This window comes from Lethenteron reissneri, unplaced genomic scaffold (genome assembly GCF_015708825.2).
Source record: "Lethenteron reissneri isolate LAM-NWPU_2019-01 unplaced genomic scaffold, ASM1570882v1 scaffold_231, whole genome shotgun sequence".
NCBI classification, from domain to species: Eukaryota; Metazoa; Chordata; class Hyperoartia; order Petromyzontiformes; family Petromyzontidae; genus Lethenteron; species Lethenteron reissneri.
In genome coordinates, this window is record NW_026891753.1 from 4,580 (window position 1) to 13,697 (window position 9,118).

The window sequence follows — 9,118 nt, forward strand, 5'->3', positions numbered from 1 at the left end:
ACTCTCTCACACCCACACACTCTCACACTCACACCCACCCACATTCACACACAGACACACACTCTCACCCACCCACACTCACACCCACCCACTCTCACACCCACACACTCTCACACCCACACCACCCACACTCTCACACCCCACACACTCTCACACCCACCCACTCTCACACCCACACCCACCCACACTCACACACAGACACACTCTCTCACACCCACACACTCTCACACCCACCCACTCTCACACCCACACCCACCCACACTCACACACAGACACACTCTCTCACACCCACACCACTCTCAAACCCACACTCACACCCACCCACTCTCACACCCACACACTCTCACACACTCTCACCCACCCACCCACACTCTCACACACTCTCACTAGGCCGTAAGGTGAACTAGGAAAAAGTGGCTAGAAAATGATTTTCGTTCCCACACCTGGGAACTACTTTTTAAATGATTTTTTTCATAGACAAAACCATTTTCGACTTTATGTTAAAAGTTCTCCGCAAAATACCCTGCAGTTTTTTTTCAAAATCCATAAATGTATATAATTGTGAATTGGAAAAAACGAAAATCTTATGCTGCTGGTTTTGTTTGTAACTTTATTTATATACATTTTAGCAACACCAAATATCTCTCAAACTGACACTTATATATGTACCTAAACACTTGAGACAGGTTTTGGTGCATTATATACTCAAGTGTGAACGTAGACCATGAAATATGGCAAATTTGTAGAAAATATGCTTCAACTTCACGGATTGGCACTAAGCAAAATTAAACATAAACATTTTAAATTTAGCAAAACTGTGATGTTTTGTACATCAAAATTTTCAGTAGGTACTGTGTAATCACAGAAAGATACAAATATAAGCACACTTTGCTCCAAGTTGGCTGAAATGACTCGAAATGCTACACTGTCCCCTTGTTTTGGAATGCTGCCAAAAAAAAATACAATTCTACCACAGATTCTTTACAGCTCAAAATCACCTTAAATTATAACACAGCGCATATTTACTCATCGGTATCATCCATATTACTATCAGAGCCATCATCCCATGTAGGTCTTCTGTTTCCTGTGAAACATTTGCACAATTTTGGCACCGACATAAATCAGTACAAGACAGTCTTGTAGACATACAGGAACATCTTCCAGTCTCACATTTGCTATGCTTGCAACTGCAGTGGACTGCCTGCAACACACTTTCAGGGGCAGGATTTCTAGTCATCCAGGTCACTGTTCACTCACCATCCTCGAGGTGCCATCCATTGCCAATGGGTGAAGGGGCACACATTATACCTTTCAGAGAATGTCTCATTATGGCTGCTTGGTAGTTTGCCCTTTTGCAGTGTTGGTACAGGGCGTCACTTGTAAGGGGCATGGATAGTTCTGGAAAAGCTGACGATGCCAGCACTGCCTAAAGGATATGACACAGTTCCCAATGAGTAAGACAGAATTTCCCGCAGGTCAATTTTTCTACTTTGACCTATGACGAGTAATCTGGAGAATAGTTTCTTGTCGGCACGTAGAATCACTTCCTTGCCTGCTGCAGATTTCTTCTTTGTCTTTGCTTGGTCACTAAAGGTCTTCAGTTTTTGTGTTTTGATGGGAGCAAATATGTCAACTGATGGTGATAACAGTCTTTGGTCCATAACTCTTTGACAGCATTTTCCCCCTTTTTCCGGAGCTGCGAGCAAATCCCACATGATTTCTTCTAGCTGCTACTGTCCCAGAGCTAAGACACACAATGCCATCTTGGTGTGTGTCAAAAGATTCAGCATGGAATCTAGGGTGGAAATTATTCTGGTCCACAGACCTTTCATCAGCATTAATTCGTGTGCTGTCAAGGTCTTTTCGTTCCTTATATCGGGAGATTTACCTGCCATTGCCTCACATTGTCTTGCTATGGCAGCCCTTTCATGTTGCGACAATATCCAGCGATATACTGCAGCCCGATTATGTGTTAACCTTGTCCAACCACCCTTTGTCTTAGAATCTCTGTTGCATGTTTGCTCAATGGCCTGGTCGCAAGCAATCGAGGCAAATCCATGGACACTTTGACGTTGGACAGTCCACTGGCCTTTAACACTGAGCTCACTGTGGCAAGAAGGATGTGTGAGGGGCAAATTGATCATTTCCAGCCAGTAAGAAGATACATACCTAGCATAATTTACTTGATCGTACGCAAAAAACCATGCCATCAAGCGCACTGTTGACAGGTGAAGCTGCCAATCCGATTCTCGTGTTGCTCTCACAAATAGAAGGAGTATCTGTACCATGTCGATGTATGAACTCCAGACGGCAAACGTTGGCTTTTCTGCATGTCTTCTTTTAACAAAGTCTTCATATTTCGGACATATTTTGTCAAATATCTCATTTGCACACAAAACAACCATTGTTCTGTCTGGGAATGCACATTTGATCTCATTGATGACATCCAGACACTCATATCTCTCCTCTTGTGGCAGAGAATCTAAGAAGGTGAGAAGTCTCATGTGTTGCAGACTCTCCTACAGAAGTTTGTGTGCCCTCATGCTGCGGTTGTAATGATGACCACTGATCACTCCATTGATGGATCCTGGGGCAACAACTTTGGACTAAATGACTATGTCTTGCAGTCCTGCATCTCCAAACCTTTTTCCTAGAATGCTCAGGTAGGACATGAATGTGTGAAATTCACCTAGTCTAATCGCTTTACGCTGAGTAAAGTCATCATCTTTCCAGCGGATTTGCTGAGCTTTGGCATATATAGCTTTTTCAAAAACTAACACTATATGGTCCAGTTCTAGCTGATTATAAATTTGGACACTTCGCTTCAGAATTGTGTTTACTGTTGACATCTCTGTCGGTGAAGCCTCAATGACTGGAAGATAATACAGTGCTGACTTTTGCAGAGTGCCATCACCTTGAAGTAATGTATGTAAACCTGTCCAGCTTGGTATTGTGCATCTTTCAGCATCTATGGACTTTACAAAAACATATGCCAGTTCAGTTTGTACAGCAGACACCGTGTTCAATTTGTATGTGTCCGCCTGTAATGGAACACTTTCCTGATGAAACAAGTTATGTGGTCCTTGCCTATTAGACTGATGGTACTGTTCGACAGGGATGCTAGGGGGTACTTTCAATGAGGGTTTTCCCTTCTGTAGTGGTTGTCTGTTTGTTGTTGACACAGGTTCAACTACAGAACTTTGCAGCATAATCCCATTTGTGTGGTGGGTAGTTCTACGACCTGACAGTGTCTCCTCCGCAAAGTCAATATTGTCCCACACAAGTACTGTAGGAACCTTCTTTGAGAATCCCTTTGGTATTTTGTCTCTGCCTCTACTAGTTTGAAGTTGGGCAAGGCTAGTGTCTAGACTGACAACTGTGTCCCATGCTGCACAATGTCCTAGTCTATTTACAAGTGACACAATTTGTGATGAACCTGTTAAATGGCGAACCGTTAGACCAAGACACAATGATTTAGGGGTCTGCCTCCGACCCTTAGATGCAAGATACACAATGTCTTGACAGATACATATCACTTTTAGGTTCAAATCATCTGGAATATCAACATAATGGGCCAGTGTTGGTTCCTCAGTTGCACCAATAATCCAGGAAATCAGATTGTACAGTTCAATTGGAACGACAGATTTTGCCTCACTCACATTTAGGTCATCTGATGTGGGTAGCCACGGGCATTTCATACCGGGAGAGTCACACAGAAGCATCTTTAATATTAATGCCGCACTGTAAAGTGTCCTCGTGTCCTCTGCAGTATTGATGGAGGCCATTGAACTTGGTCTTTGTGGACCAGCTTTTGCACTAACCCTGTTTTCAGTCATTTCGCTAGTTACCTCAGTTGACTCTGTTGTTTCTGTACTTGATGGATGAGGTAGCCTGTCTATCAGCTTATCTGCAGACAATGTCTCAACGAAAACCATCTCACTTATGTTGCGCTTCTTGAGGGAGTGAAACACCAGCTGGGGGAAATCACGGGCCAACCTCCTACTTTTTTAATGTGAAAATGTGAGGGAATTATTCATTAATATTTATTAATATAAAATATTGCGAACTCACTGTTCTTCTGAGGTCACAGTAACTGATGCACTAGACTTTGTCAAGAACCTGGTGTACTGTCTATAACAGGACTTGTGGTATCGCACCTCCAGAGACACACAGTCTTTGTCTCGAATATGCACAAGAATGCTAGTGTCTTCCTTCATTTCAGCAGCTTTCAGCAAATTGCCTGTAAATAAATAAATAAAACTTATTCAACTAATAAAAAACTGTGTTAAGAGTTAAACAATATTGAGTGTTCTGGCTGTAGCTGTATGCAAAACAATGCAAATCTGTCTCTGACTGTAAAATAAACATTACATAAATTATGTAATTGTAATTGAAAGTTAGCCATGGTACCCAGCATTAGGGAATACAAGTTCAAATGTGTGTTTGTGTGTGTTTTGTTTTTACCTACGTGCTGACGTTTCTGCCTGTGAAAGATGGTCCTTCTGGCGTTTGCCTCCCACAGTAATGTACTTGTCCGTTTTCTTACAAATTATGCCCAAGGCAGAAAGCACAGGACCAGCACAAGCTACTGGCAGGCCGGTCCTGGACCTAAGTTTTTTTGCGGGACAATCAACTGCAGCGATACTAACGTTACTACCCGATGGCACAGACTGGCTTTGATCTTGAGCATCAGGACGCTGTGTGGCCCGTTTCTCGGCCGCATCCAAGCACTTTTTGTCAATGAAACGCCTGTAGCAAGTGGAGTGAAACCCAGCGTCTTCGGGAACATTGTCAAACTCGATTTCTAGACAATGTTTGTATGTTTCTGCTATTCTCCGATTCTCACCTTGCAAAAAAAGCCACCGTTTGACGCAGTTTCTGAATGTATCCCACTGTGTCCGTGTAAAATCCTTTGTTTCTTCTTTCTTTATGGATGTGAGATGCATGTAGCATTGTTTAAAATACTTTTTACGGACTTTTGAAGGAGGTCTGGCCGTAATTTCCTCCTCTTCACTACTCGACATTGACCACAAAGGCGCAGACATCTTGGACTAATGTTTACCTCTCGTCCCAAAAAGCAGCCACCTTATTGGTCTAGCGGGAAGCACGTGACGCAAAGCCTAATCACTGATGATCAAAATATTATTACGCGAGGAAAGAAATATTGCCGACTTTAAACAATAATAAAAAATAAACTGCAGGAATAGACATGGAGAACTTTTATTTTCACGGCCAACACCAATAGATCTTTTTATTAGAATGAAAAGAATTTAGTGCCCCATATATGGGAACGGGATTAAACGTAAAACGTCTTCACCTTACGGCCTATTTGGTGTTTTAACGTCTTAAACACACGAGGGTTTTATTGTGGCCAGAAAGGGGAAAACCCCTTCGATTATCAAAGCGGAAGTTTCCACGCGGTGGGGTTTCAATCCACCAATTAGAAGCGAGGGGGCTGCGTGGTGACGCGTCAGCGCCGGCAGCCAATCAGGGAGCGTCTCGCGCCTGCTGTGGGCGGGGCTTCAGCGCGTGAGGAGGTCGCCTTGGTGGGAAGAGGTGCTGGGACATCGCCCAGCAACAACAACAACAACTACCACAACAACAACAACCACAACAACAACTACAACAGCAACTACTACCACCACTACTACTACCTTGTATTACTAGCACTCTTATCACGACTACTACTACCACTCTTATTACCACCACAACTCTTTTACTACCACAACTCTTATTACCACCACAACCACCCTGTGAGTATAACAACAACAACACTAGTTGTTGTAGTAAGATGTAGGCATTTCTCGCCGCTATGCAGCAACACCCCTCAACACCCCCACGTGTTGTGTTGCAGCAAACACGCCGCGTGGACAATGGCGGACGTGGGTGGGTGTGTAGGCCGTAAGGTGAAGACGTTTTACGTTTAATCCCGTTCCCATATATGGGGCACTAAATTCTTTTCATTCTAATAAAAAGATCTATTGGTGTTGGCCGTGAAAATAAAAGTTCTCCATGTCTATTCCTGCAGTTTATTTTTTATTATTGTTTAAAGTCGGCAATATTTCTTTCCTCGCGTAATAATATTTTGATCATCAGTGATTAGGCTTTGCGTCACGTGCTTCCCGCTAGACCAATAAGGTGGCTGCTTTTTGGGACGAGAGGTAAACATTAGTCCAAGATGTCTGCGCCCTTGTGGTCAATGTCGAGTAGTGAAGAGGAGGAAATTACGGCCAGACCTCCTTCAAAAGTCCGTAAAAAGTATTTTAAACAATGCTACATGCATCTCACATCCATAAAGAAAGAAGAAACAAAGGATTTTACACGGACACAGTGGGATACATTCAGAAACTGCGTCAAACGGTGGCTTTTTTTGCAAGGTGAGAATCGGAGAATAGCAGAAACATACAAACATTGTCTAGAAATCGAGTTTGACAATGTTCCCGAAGACGCTGGGTTTCACTCCACTTGCTACAGGCGTTTCATTGACAAAAAGCGCTTGGATGCGGCCGAGAAACGGGCCACACAGCGTCCTGATGCTCAAGATCAAAGCCAGTCTGTGCCATCGGGTAGTAACGTTAGTATCGCTGCAGTTGATTGTCCCGCAAAAAAACTTAGGTCCAGGACCGGCCTGCCAGTAGCTTGTGCTGGTCCTGTGCTTTCTGCCTTGGGCATAATTTGTAAGAAAACGGACAAGTACATTACTGTGGGAGGCAAACGCCAGAAGGACCATCTTTCACAGGCAGAAACGTCAGCACGTAGGTAAAAACAAAACACACACAAACACACATTTGAACTTGTATTCCCTTATGCTGGGTACCATGGCTAACTTTCAATTACAATTACATAATTTATGTAATGTTTATTTTACAGTCAGAGACAGATTTGCATTGTTTTGCATACAGCTACAGCCAGAACACTCAATATTGTTTAACTCTTAACACAGTTTTTTATTAGTTGAATAAGTTTTATTTATTTATTTACAGGCAATTTGCTGAAAGCTGCTGAAATGAAGGAAGACACTAGCATTCTTGTGCATATTCGAGACAAAGACTGTGTGTCTCTGGAGGTGCGATACCACAAGTCCTGTTATAGACAGTACACCAGGTTCTTGACAAAGTCTAGTGCATCAGTTACTGTGACCTCAGAAGAACAGTGAGTTCGCAATATTTTATATTAATAAATATTAATGAATAATTCCCTCACATTTTCACATTAAAAAAGTAGGAGGTTGGCCCGTGATTTCCCCCAGCTGGTGTTTCACTCCCTCAAGAAGCGCAACATAAGTGAGATGGTTTTCGTTGAGACATTGTCTGCAGATAAGCTGATAGACAGGCTACCTCATCCATCAAGTACAGAAACAACAGAGTCAACTGAGGTAACTAGCGAAATGACTGAAAACAGGGTTAGTGCAAAAGCTGGTCCACAAAGACCAAGTTCAATGGCCTCCATCAATACTGCAGAGGACACGAGGACACTTTACAGTGCGGCATTAATATTAAAGATGCTTCTGTGTGACTCTCCCGGTATGAAATGCCCGTGGCTACCCACATCAGATGACCTAAATGTGAGTGAGGCAAAATCTGTCGTTCCAATTGAACTGTACAATCTGATTTCCTGGATTATTGGTGCAACTGAGGAACCAACACTGGCCCATTATGTTGATATTCCAGATGATTTGAACCTAAAAGTGATATGTATCTGTCAAGACATTGTGTATCTTGCATCTAAGGGTCGGAGGCAGACCCCTAAATCATTGTGTCTTGGTCTAACGGTTCGCCATTTAACAGGTTCATCACAAATTGTGTCACTTGTAAATAGACTAGGACATTGTGCAGCATGGGACACAGTTGTCAGTCTAGACACTAGCCTTGCCCAACTTCAACTAGTAGAGGCAGAGACAAAATACCAAAGGGATTCTCAAAGAAGGTTCCTACAGTACTTGTGTGGGACAATATTGACTTTGCGGAGGAGACACTGTCAGGTCGTAGAACTACCCACCACACAAATGGGATTATGCTGCAAAGTTCTGTAGTTGAACCTGTGTCAACAACAAACAGACAACCACTACAGAAGGGAAAACCCTCATTGAAAGTACCCCCTAGCATCCCTGTCGAACAGTACCATCAGTCTAATAGGCAAGGACCACATAACTTGTTTCATCAGGAAAGTGTTCCATTACAGGCGGACACATACAAATTGAACACGGTGTCTGCTGTACAAACTGAACTGGCATATGTTTTTGTAAAGTCCATAGATGCTGAAAGATGCACAATACCAAGCTGGACAGGTTTACATACATTACTTCAAGGTGATGGCACTCTGCAAAAGTCAGCACTGTATTATCTTCCAGTCATTGAGGCTTCACCAACAGAGATGTCATCAGTAAACACAATTCTGAAGCGAAGTGTCCAAATTCATAATCAGCTAGAACTGGACCATATAGTGTTAGTTTTTGACAAAGCTATATATGCCAAAGCTCAGCAAATCTGCTGGAAAGATGATGACTTTACTCAGCGTAAAGTGATTAGACTAGGTGAATTTCACACATGCATGTCCTACCTGAGCATTCTAGGAAAAAGGTTTGGAGATGCAGGACTGCAAGACATACTCATTGAGTCCAAAGTTGTTGCCCCAGGATTCATCAATGGAGTGATCAGTGGAGCTATTTTCTTTGATGGCATGGCAGTCATTCAAGCCATTCGGTCAATACCAAGTACCTTTGGAGAGCTTGCAGAGACCATACTGCAGTACATAGTCAAACTTTCTCTGAAACAAACTGTACACGGATAAACTTTGTGATTGACCAGTATCCAAAAATGAGTATTAAAAACCTAGAACGGTCACGTAGAGCTGGTGGTGGTACACAACTGGTGAAAATTTATGGACGGGATCATAAGACATCAACACAATGGAAAACGTTTATATCAGATGGAACAAACAAAGAAGCACTGGCAGAATTCCTCTATGTTGTGTGGCGAGAGGCTGATCTTACCACTGTGGGAAAGGACTTAAGCTTGTACATAGCACATGGAGACCTGTGTCACTGCGTGACTGTAATGGAGGATTTACATACTCTCAGTGCTGTTGAAGATCTGACATGTGATCATGAGGAATGTGA